The sequence below is a fragment of the Petaurus breviceps genome, unplaced genomic scaffold, assembly GCF_028583685.1.
Source record: "Petaurus breviceps papuanus isolate PSGF00001 unplaced genomic scaffold, PetGlider_PUasm1.0 110, whole genome shotgun sequence".
NCBI classification, from domain to species: Eukaryota; Metazoa; Chordata; class Mammalia; order Diprotodontia; family Petauridae; genus Petaurus; species Petaurus breviceps.
Window position 1 is genome coordinate 3,342,742 of NW_027185597.1, and position 23,028 is coordinate 3,365,769.

The 23,028-nt window shown below is 37.2% G+C and overlaps 1 protein-coding gene and 1 pseudogene across 1 annotated transcript in view; both read left to right on the forward strand.

Moving 5' to 3' along the window:
* The window catches only part of LOC138156879 (contactin-associated protein-like 2), a 2,167,135-nt gene that overhangs the window by 18,595 nt on the left and 2,125,512 nt on the right, over nucleotides 1-23,028 (forward strand). The gene's annotated exons all lie outside the window — the stretch shown is intronic.
* LOC138156722 (SPRY domain-containing SOCS box protein 3 pseudogene) lies at nucleotides 5,464-6,568 on the forward strand (annotated as a pseudogene).

Genomic DNA, 23,028 nt, shown 5'->3' on the forward strand with positions numbered 1-23,028 from the left:
TTGTGTGGCATAATTTACCTTTTTCTGCTTCATTCTTTCCTCTTCTTACATTGCAGTCCCTTTGCAGCCCTTTATAAGGTTTTTATCATCATTTTGTGTAATTTATACCTACACCCAATATTTAGCTATATCCCTTTTAAATGTCAGGATAAGTATACAATTCTCAATATTAAAAGATATCATATAGGGATATAAACACTTTGCTCTTATTAAATAACAAGTTCTGTGTGTGTGTGTGTGTTTTCCCTATTTACCTTTCTATGTCTCTCTTGAGTCTTGTATTTGGAGGGTGAATTTTCCATTGAGCTCTGGCTTTTTCATCAGGATAATCTGGAAGTCCCTTATATAATTGCATGCTCACCTCTTGCCTGAAAGATTATGCTCAGTTTCACTGGTTAGTTGATCCTTGTTTGTAACCCAAGCTCTTTTGCCTTGCAAAATATCATATTTCTGTCCCTCTGATCTTTCAATGTAGAAGCTGCCAGATCCTGTGCCATCATCACTATAGTTCCACTATATTTGAATTGTTTCTTTCTGGCTTCTGGTAGTATTTTCTCCTTTTTCTGATAGTTCTAGAATTTGGCTACAAAATTTAGCAGAGTTTTCAATTTGGAATCTCTTTCAAGATGTGTCTGGTGGATTCTCTCTATTTCTATTTTACCCTGTGGTTCTAGGATCTCAGGTCAGTTTTCCTTGATGATCTTTTGAAAGATGTTTTCCAGGCTCATTTTTTCATTATGATTTTTCATTAGACCAATAATTCTCAGATTATCTCTCTTGGATCTCTTTTCCATGTCAGTTATTTTTCCATTGAGATATTTTACCTATTTTTTCTAATTTTTCATTCTTGATGTTTTCTTTAACTGAAATTTGGTGCCTCATAGATTCATTAGCTTTGAATTATTTGATTATAATTTTTAGCAAATTATTGTCCTCAGTTTTTGAAGCTCCTTTTCAATATTTTCAGATTTCATTTTTAGTTCACACATTTTTCTTTTTAAAGAGATGCTTTTTTCATTGAAATATTTTTCATTTTTGCAATTTTGATTTTTTTAAATTGTTATTTTATCTTCTACCTCTCTAATTTGGTTCTCAAAGTCTTTATTGAGCTCTTCTAAGAATGCTTTCTGGGCCTGAGACCAATTCTTCTTCCCTGTTGAGGCTTCACCTGTGGGTGTGGAGTCAATGCTGTCTCCTTCTGAATTTGGTTTCTTACTCTCACAATAATAGGATTCTAGAGCCTTTGTTTTTGCAATTGGTTTTTACCCATTTTGAGGCAGGGCATTAGCCCTTCTTCTAGGATTCCCAAACTTTTACTGTTTAAAATTTTACTCTGGAAGTATAATTTCTGTGTTTTCAGAGTTGGGGGGAGGGGACTGGAGCAGCTAGGGTTCACTCTGCCATGCTGGTCCTTGGAAGTTGAGATAGGTGCTTTCTAAATTTCCAGGCTGTGGGTTGATAGTCCCAGGAGTAGCTGCTGCCACTGCCACGGGCCCTGCTTTTGTCTCTTACCCAGCTCTGACAGATCCCAGCCCTGTGGTGATTAGGCCTGGGAATGGCCCTTGGTCTTGGTGGATCAACTTGTTGCCACTTTGTCTGGGCCTTGTCTGGCCTCCACATGCTGCTCCCTCATTGTCTGGTCCTCCATATGCCCCAAGATTGAAGTTTTACAGAAATGAATGTTGTAAACTGTCTTTACATGCAATTTGAGAAAAATACCATTAAGGATTAATTAAAACAATGATTAACTAGATGTTTGTACACATGTTTTTTTCTGAAAACTAAGCTTTTTTGTTGTTGGCAAGGTAAGGGAGCCAAGGAGAGAGAATGAAGAAAATGTGAAAAGATACCCTATTTTTCATGTGACATGGTCACTTGAAAAACATTAATAACTGAGTAATAAAATATTATTTAATTGGCATTTTGGGCTATAATTTGTGTTTGGGATCACATTAACTTTATTTTCCACAAATATTACTGGGTCTCTTTTGCATCTAAGTAGTATGGGTGGCTCCAGGCTGAAAAAGCAATGTACTCTTTTCAAAGAAGAGAAAGATTTTGACTAGGGAAAGGTCTTGAGGGAGGAAGGAGACGTGACTTTTCAGAAGAAAGCTGCTCTATTGTCATTGGGTAGAAAACAGATCTTCACACATAAGTAATGATGTCATGCATAGAAAATAGTTTAAAAGCAGGGGAAAAGAGTTTCTTGAAGATTTCACCTCTAGTAAGATGAATAAGATAGTTCTTCTGACTGGAACAGACTAATTGAAGACCAAGGGAAAAATCTGTGGAGGAGACCCTCGAGGAAAGTGACTTTGGTAGCCAAGTATTTAAAGACTGTTGCTGTCCACTTGGTAATGTGAAGGAATATAAAAGTTTCATAGAAAATGGGAGCATCTAACAAGGCCACAGATTTTTAATCTTATAACTAAAAGCATTTGTATCCAGAATTACTGAGATCTTTTATTCTATGGAAACCAGAAACTAATGCACATTCACTGAAATGTGTTAAAGAAGGGTCATAGTATTATAGATTTAGAGCTATACTGGACAGTAGAGGTTACCAAGTTCAGTGGTTTTCTTTTACAGTTGAGGAAATTGAAGGCACAGAAATGTTAAATGATTTATCTAGTCAATTATCTAAGTCAAGATTTGATCTCAGGTCATTTTGAGTCCAAGTGTTTTGCACTGTTCACTATGTACCTAACTAATAACCCCTGACTGCCGGTTCTGGGTCATCTCTTACTTCTCTACCCTGTCCCAGAAAGCCCATTGTTGGGAAACCTCATTGTCCCTCAAGATCCCATCAGCCTTGGTTCTTTCCCTAATCACTAACCTCTTCCCCTCAGAATGAAAGAACCATGAACTCCAAAAGTTTCGTTTAAGGAGGTATGTCAGTTCATACTGTCTCCTTATTTCTCACTTGGCAGCAGTGTACTCTCTCTACCACGTCCCTGAATAGACTACCTTCTTTACATCCTATCCTCTTCGCTTTTCTGTATTGACTTCCTCTGCTAGTTTATAAACTCCTTTAGCATAAAGTCTGTCTTTTTATATATTTGTTTCCCCATCACTTAAAAAGTTCCAGGAAATGTTTATTGACTATCAGCACTTGTTCATTTTAATGAACAATGGTGACTTTCAGCTCCTTTTCTTACCAGTTATTTACTCCACCCTATTAAAGACCCAGAAAGAGTCAGTTGGTGAATGTTAACTAAGCTAAAACAAACAAGATAAACAACACTTCACTTGTAATTACAGAGAATCTATGTAATTGATCAGATTATGTAGCAACACTGGCCTACCTAAAATAACTATGGTAGATAAAATTCAAAAGTGTTCAGCAGGAAGAATAATGAAAACATCTATAGTGATCAACTCTGTTAAGAAAATATTTATTTGTAATGACCAGCATCTTTTTTGAAAAGGCATATTTATAAAATGTTTTCTTTTTTCCATTTCAAAATAATGCACCCTATATTTAGTCTTTTCTATTTAAGAGAACAAATCATTATTCTTACTTTTTTTTATTATATTTTGTAAGTATTTACCTCTCCAACTCTATCTCTAGTTGAACAATTAAAAAAAAAAAAGAAAAAAAGGCACTCATTAGAAATATCCAGCAAAACAAATTCTCACACTGGCCATGTCTGAAAATGTAAGTATTATTCCTCATTTTAAAGCAATTACTTCTCTGGCAGGAGGTAAGTGGTTTATATCCTCTTTATTCCTCTGAATTCATGCGTTTTCATGGCTTTGATCAGAATTTTAAACTCTTTGCAACATTTCAGAGACTGTAAGTGATATTTTCATTATATAGATTATTTTTGAAGTTCTTCTCACCTAATTGCATTAGTTCACAAACATCTTTCCAGTTTCCTCTAAAAGTGTCCATTTCATATGGCATATTAATATTCTGTTACGTTTATATATCACTAGTTAAAAATATGCATTCCCCCAATATTTTGATATCTCTGTACCATCTTAGATTATAGTTTTTACTACTAAGAAACTTTTTAATGTATATGTATGTGTATATTTATATACACATACACACACAAAGAAGAGACAGAGAGATGCAAGCTACTCTGTGTATACATATGTATACATTATATACATATGTGTACACACATGTATATATTATGTGTGTATATATGCATACATACACATACATATAATATATATACATATACATATACATACACACATATATTTCTCCCTCATTGTTTTGGACCTAATGATGCTATCATTGGTTCAAATGGTATAACTACTGGAGCATAGTTCCAAGTTACTTTCCAGAATATTACCTATGTTTTCAAAAGAAAGAAAGTCAAAACAATAAACACAAGAAGGTATGGATCTGGTATTTATTTAATTTTGCAAGGTGAATAATGCATAGTATAGATGCAATTTTTTTCTGTAACAATTTGTCTTTAAACATTTAATCTTATTTTGACTTCAAAATCAGTTTTTATACACTTATCTACTTTTCTATCAATAGCTTACTCAAACTCATCATTTTAATTTAAAACTCTTCTAAATTTCACTCACTGAACTCTTGATCATTTAAAGACCAGGTGGAGATGCTGACCTCAAGCCTATTGCTATTTCATTGGAAGCTAGGAGTACCACATTTGTCCTGGAAGTTAAGTCACTCCAGTAGGCTGAGTGGAAATGCCAACAAAGTGCTAGGTTCTCTATGGTTCTCAATAATGGACAGCCTTATTAGAGATTCAAGCCCTACTTTTCCGTTGTGATATATGACTATTCACTTATAGAAAGGTTGATGGTCACTATAGATTTCCCCAATCAGAATCTTCTGTGCACAAGTTCCCATTTTCTTGCCAAAATTTTGCCTCCCCTCTGAACTTGACATAATCACTTGAACGTCAGTCATGGGAACTGTCAGAGCGTCTTTGGGAATAGACTGAAATGCTTTGAAAGTATGTATAATTATTTGCCTTTTTTCATGGGATCAATTAAAAATAACAATCATAGTTTATGTGACATATGACATTAAGATCACGATATTTCTGTATACAGATAGCACCTTTCATCTCCATAGTTTGTTGGTTACTTCAGATTCTAGAGTGCTAGGGAAGACACCATTTGGTTTATTTACTATCCCGTGACTAGGCAAATGGCCACACGTAACAAAACACAGCACCTTTTGATTTTCAGTTAACATTTCCTTTAAAATCAGTCTTTAGATGAAGTCTTAGGGAATCAGAATCTAGGACTCATCACAAAGGTATAGATTGGGATCCAGTGTATGCTAGAACTCCTGACAGTGATTTTCCATTCATCTTCTATTTTAAACTTCTGATTTTGCCATGACTAGATTATCCTCATAGATTAGGGAAATAGGCATGGACAGACCGTAAACCAAGAGGAAAATTCGTTCCACCATGGTCACCATTTTGCTTCATTTCTGACCTTAAGAACTTCAAACCCTAAGTAGGTCAGAGTGCAGGGCTGGAGCGGAGCACGGCAGTGGCGGCGCCTGAGATCTTCTCTGCCATGGCCCAACGCACCCGCAGTAGCCGGGCCTGGCATTTTGTTCTGAGTGGGGTCCGCCGGGAGGCAGATGCCCAAGCTGTGGCTTTGGCCTATGGCACCACCAACTGGGGCTATGATTACGATGGACAGTGACTCAGATTCACCGGCAGAGTTCCCCTCCCTGCCACCATCCATCCCGAGTGCTGTGCCTGTGATTGTGCAGACCTACTGTGACTGTGAGAGCCAAAGTGAAACTCCGTATTGTGCCAGCCTCCACCCCAGCCATCGAAGCAGGGACTGCCAGTGTGGAGAGGAAGATGACTATTTTGATTGGGTATGGGATGATCTGAACAAATCAACAGCCACTCTGCTGAGTTGTGACAACTGCAAAGTCAATTTTCACATGGAATATGGCACAGCAGCCATAGGAGGAAACAAGGAACTGTGTGAAGGCCATCGCTTTTGGGAGATTAAGGTGACTTCTCCAGGCTACGGCACTGATATGATGGTTGGCATTGGGACATCAGATGTTAATCTGGACAATTATCGCCACATGTTCTGTAGCTTGCTGGGCAAGGATGAAGATAGCTGGGGCCTCTCTTACACAGGACTTCTCCATCACAAGGTCGACAAGATGAGCTTCTCATCACGGTTTGGCCAGGTCTCCAACATCGGGGTTCACTGAGACACTTGGCATGGGACCCTGACCTTCTTCAAAAACAGGAAATGCATAGGAGTTGCCAACACCAAACTGCAGAACAAGAAGTTCTACCCCGTGGTTTGCTCCACTGCCGCCAAGAGCATCATGAAGGTGATCCATTCCTGTACCAGCCTCACTTCCCTGCAGTATCTGTGTTGCTACTGCCTGCGCCAACTGCTGCCTGACTCTGGGGACACACTGGAAGGGTTGCCTCTGCCACCTGGCCTCAAACAGGTGCTGCACAACAAACTGGGCTGGGTCCTAAGCATGAACTGTAACCCCCTGCCATCACCATCACACAAGGTGTCAGCATGCTCAGGGACCCCAGAGGCCAAGCCATGTCAGAGGAAGATGTGTCGAAGGACTTAACTTATTTTCCAATGAAAACTGCCTTGTTGGGCTTGGGGTGGCTTCTTTCTTTTCCCTTTCCTCCACACACTCTTGGGACAAGAGAGGAAGGTTTGGGAGGGGAGGTTGCCCGTCCCCATCCTCGGGGCCAGTTGCACTGGTTTGAATTTGCCAAGATATTCACCTCATTCAGGAACTGGTTTAGGTCACAGCACCTGCTCCTCACCTGGACTGGAAGTGGAAGACTGTGCCATGAACCCAAGAGCATCAGCTCAGAAAAAGATGAACACAGTAAGTCTCCCTGAGCCCTTATTCTGGACTTAGCCCAAGGGTCACTGCAGGTCCTCTTCAGGGTGGTTGAGACTGGAGTACTACTGCCTCCCTCTGGGGACAGTATATGATTACTCCCGCCTCCAGGGAGCTGAGGAGAACGCTGCAGCCTAGCCTCAGCTGTTCTCAAATGTTCAACTGAGAGAGATGAGGAGAAAAGCCTGGTGTCTATGTTTCCCTCCACCCCTTGGGGCTCCAAATCTAGGATCTAGAACTTAAAAAAAAACCTGCTTTTGCATGTTGTCAGCTTCTTCTCCTATATCAAAGATTGTATCAAATCACTGTAATAAAGTCAAAATAGTTTATATTGAAAAAAAAAAGAACTTCAAACCCTAATTGTTTGCCACATCCCCTTTATCCCTCTAAATCTAATGAATTTATTTGCCATATATCTTCTTTGGGACATTTATGCTTACTTCTTCTTGCGCTTCTTTATTTACTCCTCACACTAGGCAGCTAGTATCCAAAGAAGTAAGGGAAATGGCAGAAGCTGATACTGGGAGGAACGTTTCATGGGCAGCTGCAAATATAATGTAAAGAGTAGATGTTTAGAAATCAGAAGATCTAGATTTGGTCCTTGCTCTGGCACCAGTTAGATAGATGGCTTTGAGGAAATCACTTCAGTTTTCTGAGGTTGAATTTCTCCATTGTGAGCTGAAGGGTTTGGTCTAAATGAACTATATCATCCCCCAACCTAGGCTCTCCCGTTCTATGAATGTATCATTTGATAAGTGTATATTATGATTTTGTTAATGTTCAAAATGAGAGGGTAGTAAGGAATAATATCCAGTGTAAGAAAAGATGGAAATAAAAACTCAGTTTTGTTTTGTTACTTTTCCTTTGTTAATCATCTCTGGTAATTCAAATGGCATGGTGTCTACTGTTGGATTGCTTTGTGGGGGTGTTTTTAGTTATATGCTTTAATTTGGCATTCTGTATATTAATATTGTGAGTTTTAGCACATTTGTATCTTTTTATTCTGGAATATGAAGTAGTAATCCTTATAATAATAATAGCAATAATGATAATAATAGATTGCATTTACATTGCATATTGTGATTTGCAAATTACTTTGCATTTTCTTTTGATCCCATTATAAATTCTGTGAGATAGGCAATAAAAATATTATTATTGCCCCCATTATATAGATGAGGGAACCAATATTTTAATATGTTTAATAAATTTAGTAAATATCATATGGTAGTGAATGAGATAGCTAGGAATGAAATCCATGTTGTGCAGAATAGTACTAAGGTACTGGAAATAAAAAGAAAAAAATCAAAAACTCTGTATATACTCAGGGAACTCATATAATATTGATTGGATAAAATGCATAAATAGATAAAGAAATACAAGATAACTACAACAGATAAAGAAATATAAGAAGGAAGGGAAACCTGACAAATAGAGGGATAAGGAAAAAGGTTTCTCTTAGAAGGAAATATATCCACTAAGTTCTGAATTAAGCTAATGATAATAAGAGGTCCCAGTATGAAAGGAATTCTTTAAGACATTGAGCAAGAGATATAATACTGACTTCAGGGAACAGAAAGTTGACTTTCTGAATTGGAATGGAGAGTGTGGTGTGAAATAATATGAAATAAGTCTTTAAGGCTGATAATCTGTTCATATTATAAATGGGTCTCAATGACAAATTGAAGAGTTGATATTCTATCCTTGAGGCCTTAGGAAATGACTAAAGGTTCCTAAATGGTAACTGATATGGTACACTTGAGCATTAGGAAGATTATTTTGATTGCTATGTGGAGGGTAAATTGGAGAGAGGAGAGACTAAGGGCAGAGAAATAAATTAGGAAGCAATTACAATAGTTACAACCTGATAATTAAGGTGGTTGTGAAAGAGATGGTTGCTAGGAATGTGCTGAAAGTTCATTTGATATGATGGGGCGGAGACCAGAGTGAGGGAGATCAAAGCAGTAAGAATAGCTCTGAGGTTGTGACCTGATTTCTGTAACAGTTCTTCTCCCATCAGTGGAAGCTGGGAATTTTTTTGCTGCCTTTCAGTCTCATCACAGCTTAACCCTTCTTTAGAGCCATACTTTATTATGAGACTGACGAGTAAAAATGTCACTGAATTGCTGCGCAAATTCTCTTATTCCAAAGAGTAATTTGTGCTCTTCCGTGTCTTCCTTAGATGCTGACTTGGTATTATTGTGTTGGATTTTAAAAAGCTCATTTCAGAAATGCCATGTATTTGACATTGCTTTGGAAACTTGTACAGGTTGTATACACCAAAGTCTATAAACCAAGCCATCTTGAATGATCCTATAAAGTGTGGAGACAGACTGATATTCAGCTTACATGTTGGTGATAACCATGAGATCATGATTTTATTTCTGGAAGAGACTATAGGGATTATAATCCTGAGGCCCAGAGAGATGAATGTCTTTCCCAGGGCCCAAGTGGGTAATGTGTCAGGATTTGAATTCAGGTCGTGTTTCCACAACTCTCCATTTTTATCCATTTTCTCCATTTCCATGATCTCCATTTTCTTACTATTAGTATTATGAAGAGTTTCAGCTAGAAATAGGAAAATGAATACATTTTAAAATGATTCTGGTGTTTAGGCAATAATTCATTTAAGTGAGAAGGTTTGAGATTCTTACTTTCTAGATATGTGAATTTTCTTTGAGTACCCTTGTTTCAAAGCTCCTGATTTCAATATGAATTACTCTACATTTTTGGTTTATTTGCCATTTAGCCCATTATGTGATAGGCTAGTGCTTTATCATTCCTTGTCCACAAAAATGCTTGCTGATTGATTGACTCTTAATTGGCATCCTATTCATCCATCTAACAGTAAAGGTAATTGCTGAAGCAGATAAAAATTAGGAAAAATATAGAAGTTAAAACCATATTATTTAATATTTTCCTCTATGTATTTTAGGAATTTTGGCACATCAAAGCATGCATATAAAGATGATAATTATATCTAGCATTGCTCCAGTACTTTAAGGGTTGAAAAGCGCTTAATGAATTTCAACTCATTTTATCCTAATAACAACTCTGAATTCAGGGCCCTATAATTATCACAATTTTTCACATAAAAAAGCTGAAATTGATAAAGATTAAGTGACTAGACCAGGGTCTTACAGCTAATATGTGCCTAAGTGGTATTTGAGTTGATATGTTCTTGTTTATCTTTTTATTGGGAAGATATATGATTGAATGTCTCCTTATAGAGTTATGTCATCTTATTGTGATAGAATCTTGTTGTTCATCCTTCGTTTTTGAAGAGGACCAGTGCCATTATAGGGTGACATCTTGACTTCAATGTCAATTGGGTTTAAATGAGGCAGAGTTGCATAAAGCTATCAGCCTCACTCTCTCTTCCAGAGTCATCAAAGTCCAAAGGCAACATAAAGCTCAAGATGAGTGGGATATTGTGGATGATCTTGGTATCTTCAATGTCTGACTGAACTCTGAGTGCTCTGCCTGCTTCAGCTGCCTTCATGCCAGGTGGAACAAATTGTTCTCACTTACCCATTCTGCTAGGGGAAACCTTTACATGTTTGGGTAGACATCCCCCTAATTCACAAATGGGTTTGGGTCCTATTGGTTATTCTCAACCTGGTTTAGCCTGTCTACCAAGGTGATTTTACTGGGGTGAGACCACTGAGTGTGCTACAGTTTCTTGAAGCCACAGGTGAGAGTGTGATAACATCACTGCTGTTAGGAAAGCATCTCTGTAATAATTACTTTTTAAAAACATATACAACTAAGTCTTTGCTCATCAAACTCCATGAAGACAGAATGCGGTAAATTATGATCAGAATGACAGAATTTTGGAGCTATAAGATAACTCTAAAATCAAATCAAGCCCATATTAGTATTATATTCTACAACATCACTGATGGTGGTAATCCAGAAATTGATCATGTTATTTAAAACTAGAAGGACCTTAGAAATCATTTGGTTCACCTTGATTACTTTATATATAAGAAAACTGAGAAACAATAAGGTGAGACACACCACCACAGCTACAAATACATGGTTAACCCTAGTTTTAAACACTAGTTCTCTGATTCCAAATCCAGGGCTTATTCCATGCACCTATGTGTGATAGTAATGGCAATTAAAGATTCCCCTGTATTGGCTTGGTTTTCAAATTGATTGTATTAAAACCCAGAGTTTGTTAATCCCACCTGTGAGATGGGCTTGTTGATGTGAAAAGAAAGTCCTGAAGTGGGAGGAGCTGGTGATGTAGATTTGGAGAGACAAGAGAGAGGTGGAAGATCTTTTTGGAAGCAGCACCTCGTGGAGAGAGAGAGACTAAGAGAATTGCTGGTGGCCGCTTTGAATTGCCCTGGACTTTTGAGACCTGCCCCCTGAGCTGCCAAGGACTGAGGAGACATGGCTGTTTTGCTGGTACTTTGTCTGTCTGTTTTGATGTTATTTTGCCATATTTGTCCACTGGTGAAAGACTGTCCTTTTGTTGAAGAAGTCCTGGAACCTGGCTGTTCGCTAAGAAGCCCTGAGACTGTCCTGCAGACAGAGAGTGAATACTGTCCACTGGTGAGGGACAGTACTGTTGTTGCAGGGGTCTGGAGACTGTCCTGCAGACAGAGTGAATACTGTCCACTGGTGAGGGACAGTGCTGTTGTTGCAGGGGTCTGGGAGCCTTTCTGTTGGTTCAGAAGCCCTGAAGAAGGATTTTCTTGTTGTATGTTTACAGAAATCCTGGGAGAGGGCTTTGCTAATGTGTTCAGGGGTTCTAGGACTGTTCTACAGACAGAGGATAAATTCATGAAGGGACTGGCAATGTATCTTATGGCCTTGCTAAGCCTTGTCTCCCCAGGAACTAAGATTGCTGAGAACTTGCCTCGTGTCAAGATGAAGAAAAGACCTCCATTTGGGTATTAAGTGCTGTGTTTAAACTTAATGTAACTCTGGGGTAGATTCAATTGTGATCCAGGGGTGGGGAACTTTTGACCTTATGTTTGGAAACTAATCTCCATTTGAGAAGAGGGGCTTTGTGGTGGACTTAATTAAGGTATAGCCTAGGGGTGGAGAAGTATTTAGAACAGAGACTTTGTAATTGATTGAATGATTGGAAGATCCTGGGGTGGGGTAGTACTTGGAGATTATTTAATCACACTTAGTAAATGCTGTATTTGGAATGATGTCATGTTTTGATCTTCTCTGTTCTTGGTTTGTCACTAAATAAAATAGAGAGCACCTATGCTGGTATTTTGAACCTGGGAAGTTGCCTTCTTTTGGCATTACATTACACTATGTTCCCTGCGAATAGATGAGTTTAACTGAAACTGAACTTGTGTACATGTAGCTGATTAAAACACTCTTTAACTGGAACATTTGATAATACTTCATGAAGTAAATATAAAGCTAATCTTACCTCATTGCTTAATAGAAAATTGGGCACAATGTTATTAATCGAATAGTAAAATAATTAATATCATTATTATATGAGAAGAGTATAAGAAAGAGAGGATCTATTATCCTTAATCTCTCAAGAGGTTTTGGTAAAGAATGTATGTAAGTGAATTTTACCCCAGCATGTATAATCTTAAAATAGAATTCTTCACCCATATGTAATATCTTCAATACAAATATTAGATTGCTTGGTAAGCACCTAATTTTCTGACTCCAGCTCAAGTGACCATTAAATTGTCATGGCAACTTTTCTCAAGTTAGAAAAAGCCTTTTAGAGTCTTTTCCCACTATAACTACCAATAGCTACAAAAGGCAATCTCTTCAGCAGTCATTTTTGCAAGGTTGTGGTGATGGTGGTATGGAAATGAGATGTTGAAGTAAGATTAGTAAAAGTCAGGACATTGCAAGTGTACACTTTTTACAAAGAGACAAAAAGTATGATTGGTTCTTCAGATTTCATGGAATTGAGAACTGAGTAGTCAAACAATGGCATTAATGATCTTTGTTGAAGATGCAGTTAAGAAATTTGAGAACATTCAAAGTTATTCTCCTATTCCTTTTCCTAATCATATATATTTTGATGGCTACTTGAAGATAAATATAATGAGAGGTTTGTTTTTTTTTTTTTTTGAAACCTAAGATGTTCCCTGAAGCATTAAGTCTGGTGACCAGGGATACTTGACTAAACTTTTGGAAGCATACCATACTAGAGAAAAAAAAAAGATTAGTGGAATAAGTTGTTTCCTTATGAAAATATAGCAAAGTCTAGTTAAGTCGTAATATCATGTCTACCTTCCAGATTCTAAATATAATTTAGTAGGGCTAGAAGGGAATGAATGCAAGTTCATATGGAATAAAAAATCTTAATAAAACCACTTTTATATTTTTAATCAACAAAGAATAAGAATTTATCATTTTCTAGCCTCAACTATTGAAAATAAAAGAAGTTACAGGGTGAGAGTGCTAAACACACATGACAATAAATGATAATATTAGCTCAAATTTATATGATATATTTTTCCCAAAATACTTTTATATACAATACAGTGGGGGATTTGAAATCAGAATACTTGCCCTTGATTCTTGACTCTGCTACTTATTACTAGTGTTACTTTGAGCAATTCACTTTAATTCTTTGGTTCTCACTTTCCTCATTGATAAAATAAGATTGTTCAACTAGATGATTCTAAGGTCCTTTTTATCCTTACAACATTGGATCATTATATCCTTATGACATCCATAGGAGATAGGTAATGCTAATCTGATATTCTACTTTTTTTTCTGTTGATGGTGGCACTGATATTTGAAATCATTTAGGATTTGGTCATATACACTTTGAGTCATGCTATTTTTCACTCTTCTTTTCCAGTTTCACCCCATTTAGTTCCCGAGTCTAGTCTATTCTACCTCTAAAAAATTGCTATCTCCATTCCCTTATCTCCACGCACACAGTTGTTCCCCTAGGAAGGGATCTCAGGATCTCTCACTTGGACTTTTATAATTGACTCCTGATTGGTTTCCCTGCTTTCACTTTATCCCTGAGGTCTAGCCACATACTGCCAAAATAATCCCTCTAAAGAAAAGATCTGGTCATGCTACTACCACCATCAAAATATACCATAGTTCTAAAAGTTGTTCTACCAATGGTTCTAGAAAAAAAATACAAACTTCTCAGCCTGGAATTAAAAGCTCTTTATAATTTGGTTTCATCTTACATTAATGGATATATTTTATTTCATTCACATTTGTGCACTGTATACTACAGCTAAGCTGGACTGGCTAGTTCTGCATTCTTGACATTTTATATCTTATAGCTATGCCATTGCACCAATTATCCTGAGTATTCAAAATGTGATCCCTCCTTCTTTAGCCCTTAGTTTCATTTAAAGAATGAGTATAATCTCTGACAGAATGACTTCCCTGATCTCCCTAGTTATATGATCTTCTGGTGAAATTATCTTAAATGCGTCTATGTCTTCCCCTTGCCACACCTACATACCTGAGAAGAATATAACTTTCTCAAGATCTATTGTTTTGCTCTTGAGGAAATGTTTTTTCATGGTCTCTATAGCTCCAACATCCAAGACAAAGTAGGTGCTTAATAAATGATTGCTGAATTGAATTGAACTTCTCCCATTTCTTGGATGGGAAAACTGAGGACCAGACAGTTTAAGAAACTTATCCACAGTCACAGTGTTAAAACTGAGACTAAAGCCCAAGTCACCTAATAGCTCAGGAAGCATTAATAACAACACATGCCTCAGCTGCTTATTTGAAAACACCCGGATCATTGAATGAAAGAGAGATAATAAGGGGTATAAGGGCACAATTCCATAAGATTCTTTGAATCTAGGTATCCCCTTAGGAAACTAAACTTCCGGTGTTGTCATCAATAAACATTTGTTGTCTCTTATGTATTACCAACATAAAACTTCTTTCTCTAAGGTTATCAAAGATCTCTTTACTGCTGCCTGATGATTTTTTTTTCCATACTCATGTTTAGTGACCTCTCTACCTATTGGCCACCATTTCTGTTAACCACCCTCTCTTGTTTGGCACATTCTCCTCCTACTTTTCAGTTTCCTTTGCTGAATCATTCCCTTCCCCAAAACTGGCTATCCTTCAAGACTTTGCCCTATCCTCTTTGCCAGCTATTTATTCTTTCCTGAGGCTATAATCTACCCCTTTCCTATTTGCCACAATTTTGCTCAAGCTTTATATGCTACACAAGCTCCATTTGGGCAAATTGTCATGTCAAATAATTAGTCTAGCAGAGTCTGTTTTAGAGGTGGCAAAGAAGATGCAGTCTGAGTGAATTAAAGATGCTTTTGAAGCATCTGAAGAGACATTTGGCTTTACATACCTTTCCTAAGCTTTGCTTTTGGGAAAAGAGTGAGTAGTAGCCTGTGCAAATATTAAGAAACAAGAGGGTTTGCCAAAGGACTTAATGACCCATTGGAAGAAACTATTTCCTGTCACTAAGGAAGTGGAAATAGATATATTAATTCTCCAAAGCAGGACTTTAAGAGAAAAATCATCCCAGAAAACATCCCAGAAGTATAGTCCCCCAAAAGGAAGAAATGGCATAGAATCTGGTAACATCAGAAAGCTTCTTTGAGTCAACCCTCTCATCCCAACTTTAGAAAGAAAACAGAGCACTAAAGAAACTTGGAATTTACAATACTTGAAGTATCCCATGGTGTTGAGACAAGAGAAGAAAGAAATGATTGGAACAGCATTTTACCATTGCATTCCTTACACTGTTTATGTTCAGTCACTCACCCTTCTAGAAATAGTTGACAGCTATAAGTAGGCTCTTCTAGACCTCACAAAAACAACCAGCTTGTGCCATAAAAAAGTTTGGTAATGGTTATGGTAGCATCCTCTAGGACACAGTTGTTAGCATCTAGGAGCACTCCTAGCTTATATGATAAGTCTTCATAGCACTTGCACTTCTCAGCAAAAACATTCTTTATTTCAATAGCAGTGTATTTATATTTGCTAGTTAAATAAAGACATACTTAGTTGAAGGCAAAGTCATTAAATGATAGACTCTGGGGTTTTCTTTTACAGAAATATATATATATCAGGGATACACAGAAAAAAACAGGAAATATAAATGATCAAGACACAAGGATAGTGGGTAGATTCATACCTCTAGAGATTCAAGACTGCCATTTCCCCCATGTATGTCATCTTCCTGCTTCATTGATTTTCTTCTCTATATCTTAAGCCATTTATTTCACATTGTCTAGTGTCTAACAGGCATGTGGTCTTTGTCAGATGTGAATTCTTTTCAGAATGTCTAGTTTTTATTGAATATATGTACATACCATGGAGTTTTAGCTGGACATTGTTTTTGTTCTTCTAAGATAGCTATTTTTTTTCATGATGCTTTGCTAGTCCTATGTCCTCATGTTCAGATATAGTACTCCTAGATATAATACTGTGGAGATTATATATTCTTCCATTTTCTGGCTTCAGAACTAGTCATCAGCTAATTTGCCATAAGAGGAAGAATGAGCATTATAATCCCACCTCCACAACTCTTTTTAGCATAAAAAAAACAAAGGCTTTTAAAAAAATCTATAGATAATTCAGAAGGATGCAGATATAATTTAATTAGTCATCAGACTATAGAACAAAACAAAACAAAAAAAAAACAAACAAAATCTTAGTATTTTTTACTCCACACATGGACTAAAGTTCCGTCCTAAGAAGTTTACTTTTTAAAATCTTGGCTAAAATGGCTATATCCTGTCAGAATGAGATTCCTCAACCCAAGAATCAATGTATTTGCAACATAGAGTAGACCTAGATAACATGTGCCTTTAGGATTGAGTCAGAATCCTAACTGATTCTGAGTTCTAGAAGAGTTGAACAGAAATAACATTTAAATTCATAATGTTATTGCTGAGAGTATTCTTCCTCTTCTGGTAAAGTGGTAGTCCCTCAGTAGATTTCCTTACTGGAAATTTTCAGTTTCATGTAGCAGAGGAAGATCATGAGAAAATAGCCTTCATAAAGCTTTTCTTAGGATGGATATTTTGTCTTCTCCAGGAGATTTCCTCACCTTCCTTGTAGGAAGCAAATTCGTTGGAACAAAGATCAAACCCGGCTCAGTCATATTTTTGTGCTTCATTTCCCTTTTAACCTAGATTTATTGATCACTAGACTCTGTCTCTATTAGAGGTTTCACTCTGACTTAGGATCAGAAATATCATGATTTTATTTATAATTTTAGATTGCTAAATGTAGAAGCTCAGCATAAATAGAAGCATCACTTCTAGCAAACTACAAAGAGTTTTCTAGATTCTCACTCCCCTCTGTCCTGCTTATCACACTTTTTTAGTTTCTCACACTTAAGATTGTTTCTCATGAAAGTAGATGAGGGGGAAAAGCTTAAGAATAACAATAACATTTAGCTGATGATCTTCCACTTTCCAAGCTTCATTGTTACATTTGATATACATACATGTAATAGCAAGCACAAAAGTGGTTCACACCTTGTTTCAGCTATTGAATTAACACATTGTTTCAGTCTGTTAAGAAGCAGAACATGTGAACACTACAACTTGTGAACTCCTGGGGAGGAGCTAATGACTATATAAGGAGAGCCCCAGTGCTAGAGACAGCAGAAGCTGAAAAGAGGACTCTTCTGGTGGCAGAGTCAAGGGGAGTACATGTGGTATCCCAGCACTCTGTTTGTCTGCTCTGTCTGTGTTGGTTTGTTTGTTATACTTTGTATAGAAGCTGTGGGACCTTATTGGAAGCCCTGAAAGAGGATCTTATGGTTGTATGTTTACAGAAGTCCTGGCGGAGGATTTTGGAGGTCCTGGGACTTTACTGATAATTTGTGCTGACCTCTTGGACCTTGTTTGTGGCGCAGTGTTGATTTCTATCTTGATGACTTGTGTTGAGTTCTCAGATCTTGTTTGTGGGTCTGAGTTGATTTCACAGGCAGATAGCAAATTGATGATGGTGCCTGCAATGCATATGAATATTATTGTGGCTCTGTTAAGCTTGTCTTCCCAGAAACAGGATCTATGAAGGACTTGAGGTGGACTGGACACTGTAAATTTCAATATGGAATGGGAACTGGATGAAGAACTGGACAAGGAGCTGGACAAGGAACTGGGAGCTGCCTTCCTTTGAACCCAGGTGACAGTTGAAACTAGGACCATGGAAATGATACCATGGAAGCTGAGAGCCAGCCTTGAGTCAAGCTGAAAGAAGACTTGGATATTGTGTACTTCCTGAGAAGATTGTGACTTACTTGTGACCAAGAGCTGGTTGGTCTGTGTATTTTCCACTACCCCTTAAGAGGTTACTGAGTTGTGACTGATGCCTGAGTAGTGACTGATGATTGAATAGTGACTGATGACTGAATAGTGACTGATTTGTAACTTAATGTGCCCCAATGAGTGGAAGACTTTGACTCTTCTATTTTGTGATGCTTAAGAAGGCAAGTCTCCTTAAGGATGATTGAATTATTGAGTTACTAAATGATTGTACTTTGCTGAAAACTATTATGACCACTTCAGTGAAAACTATGTGGCCATTTTAGTGATAAGTCATTGTGAATGCTGTATTTTGATTTTCTGTAATCAGTTGTAACATTGTGAATGCTACATCTTGATTCTCTGTGAATGTTTTGCTCTGATTTGTTATTGAATAAATAGTGTTCACTTCTACTATGCAATCAGAATCTTGAAAGCTGTTCACAGCAGCAGTCTTCTGGAAAGCTGCTCATGCATGGCTTTACAATATGTAGGCACCCACATATGTATATACAAATGCATACATATAATTATATAAATGTGGGTATACATATATGTAATATATGTATGTATGACTAACTAAAAGCTTCCTAATATAAATGAAATCCAAGAGAGATATCCCATGATAATGCCTCTTAAGTCGAGGAAAGAATACGAGTCCTCCTAGATGGAAAGTATCATTATATGTGGGTGGCACTCACATATGAGAAACATAATTGGGCAAAGTATCTTTGAAAAGAAGTTACATTCAGGGAACATGAGTGGCCTGAGCACTGTCATGGAAGGATAGCTCACTCTTCCTAAATAGCCAAACTTTTCTCCTCTACTGAAATCATAGTGTGGCTATTTCCTGTATATGCCCCGCCCCAACTTCTGCTGACCTTTGCCTTTTGTACTTCTTTTTTGCCAGGCATCAATTCTCAACTCCAAATATTTTAAACCAGTTCTTCTAACACATTGCACCATTCACTTTGGAGTGCTGTGATTAATTGTCCTTTCTTTTCATTTCTTTCTTCACAGAAAATACTTCTAAATAGTTTTGTCCATAACATTTACAAGTGTGAAGGTGTTACCATGCTGAGTGGCCTTCCAGAAAGCCTTTTTCAGGCCTCTCAGTTTCCTACTGTATGTCATCTGTTAATCTCAGTTCAGTTACTCTCTTCCAAATCCCTGGCAACTCCGTTCACCTTCTTCTAGGCAGGCTCTGATTTAATCCTCCCTAGCCCACAACAACAACAAAAAAAGGCTTTAACTATCCTCAGTCAGCATTCTCAGTCAGTAGTAATGAAACTTTCTTTAGCTCTTCTCAAAGGCTAAAAAGTTCTTCTCCACAGTAAAGTTACACCAGAGGACATGAGATAAATCCTGCTCTTGGACCTCTTCTTAGAATGCTCTTGTGAACTGTGGTAACTGCTGAATGGCTTTTTTATTTTCCTTAGTTTTACTGGGTCACTCAGTTTAACCATAACTGAACTTACAATCAGAACACCATTTTGGTGCTTGAATCTAACATATTCCATGGGATGATGGAAATCTTCCTGGGGCCCTACTTCTTAAAATTTAAATAAAAAAAAGATCGAGAGAGCTGTGGTTAAGGATGCTATTTTGACCTTACCCTATCAGTCCTTCTATTTTATGAAATTAAGAACTGGTTGTGATGATGCAAGGAGGCTCAGATCCTATTGACCTTTGAATTCCTTTTCTTAACAACACATCACAGGTCTCCTTTCACATCAAATGATCATTCCTATGCAGATGGTTCCTAGACCTATGATTTGAGTTTTAAGCTTTCTTTTGGATTCAAATTCCACATGACCAAGTGCTTGTTGGATTTTATAAATTAAACATATTGAAGACATTTTAAAATATATCAAAATATTAGGAGAATAGAACTTATTATTTTTCTGGGCTAAACACATTTTTCCTTTAAATTCACTCTTTTTTAAGTCAGAGGAAAGAACGTAAGTTGAGGGCATCTACCATTTACTCAGCTTCATAGTTTCTAAGTAACATTTGACTGCTATCCTTCCCTTATTTCTTTAGTCTTATCAATTGCCAAGTCATTTGGATTTAACCTGAGCAATTTCTCTCATATATGATACTTCTCTCTGATCTCCTGTCATTCCCTGCTTAGAAGAGACAGGAGGATAAAGCATCCTCACTAGGTCTCTCACTGGCAGTGTCTAGCCTCTCTAATCCAACCTCTACATAGTCTCCTAACTGAATTTCTCACTTCTAGTCTCTCAGTTCTCCAACCTCTCTTCCACACAACTGCCAAACTTCTCTTTATAAAACACAACTATTCCATTGCTTTTATCCAGGATCTTTAGTGACCAAGTATAGGATAAAACACATATTCCTCTGGCTGACATTGAAATCTCTTCCTAGTCTGTTTCTTTCCTAACTTTCTAAGTTTATCAAATATGACTCCCTTGAATTAATCTGTATTCCAGCTGAACTGGAGTACTTACCTTTTTCTAAATTTGGATTTTCTCACATCTCCCCCTCCCTGCACCGCAAAGTCTTAGTAAAGGTCTGGAGTACATTTTTTTTACACTAGCTTCAAATCCCTGGATTACCTCATGATTTATTTCATGTGTGTTCTTCTACTTAATGCTTTTTTTCTGCTCTATTCATTGTTATGCTTTTTATCCCCACACATCCACATATTTGCTAACTTCTTTACATTTTGTGTTCTTTTCAGCAGAATATGAATTCCATGATTTCAGAAATTGCACCTTGTTTTTTCTCTAGGTTCTAGAATAATACATTGCATGAGTTATGTATTTTATAAAGGTTTTGAGTTTTACAATGTTCTTTCCTTACAAAAGACTTAGGATGGAAGCACTGCAAACATTATTATCTCCATTTTAAAGATGAGGAAACTGACACATTGTAAAGCCAAGCATAAGCAGCTTTCAAAAGGACTGCTGCTGTCCATAGCTCTAAGATTCTGGTCACATAGTATAGTGAGCTCTCTATTTATTCAGCAGTAAATTAAGCAAAACCTTCACAGAAACCAAAGTATAGGATTCACAATGATATAACATAAGAACTTATCACTAAAGTGGCCACATAGTTTTCACTTAAAATGGACACATAGTTTTAAACAAACTTAAGTTTGTTTAAACTTAAACAGACTGACTTAAGTAAGACCTTAACCTAATCATCCTTAAGTAGCAATCCTCCTTAAGGTCCACAAAGTACAAAGGTCTAAGTTTTCCCACCCCTAGATCACATTGTCTTGATATCTTAGTTAAAAAGTCTTCTTTCTTCTTGATTGGAGATTAGTTTCCAGTCACCCTTAATTCAATCATCCTCAAGGGGTACAAGGTACAGAGTACAAAATTCTCCCACCCCTAGATCACAGAAAATCATAATCTTGTCAGTGAGCACTAAGTACCCAAGGGGAGGTCTTTTCATCTTGACTTGATACTGGCTCCAGAATTCCATTGTTCTTCTTCCATAAGTCCAGCTCCCTGGATTCATAGGCAAGCAGCTCTCAGCTCCTCGTCTAGCTCCTTGTGCAACTCCTCATCCAGTTCTGTGTCCAGTTCCTATTGCATATTGAAGCTCACAGTGTCCAGTCCACCTCAAGTCCTTCACTGTTTCTGTTTCTGGGAAGACAAAGCTTAACAGAGCCAAAATAACATTCACACACATTGCCAGGCACCATCATCAATTCACTATCTGCCTGGGAAATCAACACAAACAATGTCTGAGAACTTAACACAAATCATCAGTATAGCTGCAGGACCTCTGAAACCCTCCTGCAGGACTTCTTTAAACAGAAAACATGAAAATCCTCTTTCAGGGCTTCCAGTAAGGGAAGGGCTTTTGTACAAAGTATCACAAACACAACAGAACAGATATAGTGCCTGGCCTCTACAACCATTCCCCTTCTCAGTTCTGCTCTGTCCCAGCTGTCCTCCTTCTTGTATATTGTGGCTTTCCTTCCTATTCCACCCCTTCCTGTTGCATCAGCAAGTTCCTCCCACCTTCAAAGCACAAGGGCTCAAACAAGGTTGGAAGTACTTAAGTAGCTGAAACAAGGTGCTAAGTACTTATTTGTTTGCCATTACAGGCTTAGAAAGTGTTAACAACTTCTTTACTCATAAAGCTTGTAAGGTTGAAGATGGAATTCTAATCTTGGCCTTTTAACTCTATCCGCATCCATTGTTTTTCTATTACAAAAGGCTACTTCTTAAAACATGTTTGTAAAACGCATAATGTTTTTTTCTATTTCTTCAAATCTTACATTCTCAAGGGTTTATGCAATGACAATTTATATTTACTTCATTTTTGTTAACTTTCAATTCACTTGGCATTGGAAGGACTTCATGTACTTTTGATTTCCCTGAACATTAGGATTTCTGGTCCAACCAAATAAGAAAACAGTGAAACATAAGCAGCAAAGACATAAGCACAGAAGATATGAGAATACAAAGGCGAACATTAATTTGTAAGCTCCTCTACTTCAAGGACTGCCTATTGCCTCTTTTATGAATCCCAACATGTAGCACAGTTCCTGGCATGGACTAGGAACTTAATAAATGTTTATTGATTGATTGATTGATTATGTAATGATATTTGCTTATCTTAGTTCATCTTTCTGCTTCTCTTTGAGACTTAACTTCTATGATCATAGATTACATGATAGCATAGATTAAGAGCTGGAAAGTAAATTAGAGGTCATCTAGTCCAATATCAGAGGTTCAAGTACTTGACCAAAGTCATACAGTGAGCAAGTAGCAGAACCAGAATTTAAACCCAGTTCTCGTTGGATATTATATCTGCCACTACTTCTGTTCTCTGGCCCTACTTGGTAGGGGGAAGATGGCAAGCAAAACTAATGTGGAAATACGTTTAGCATGATTGTAAATATATAACCTATATAAGATTGTTTATTTTCTTGGGGAGAGGGGAGGATGGAGGGAAAGAGAAAAATTAGGAACT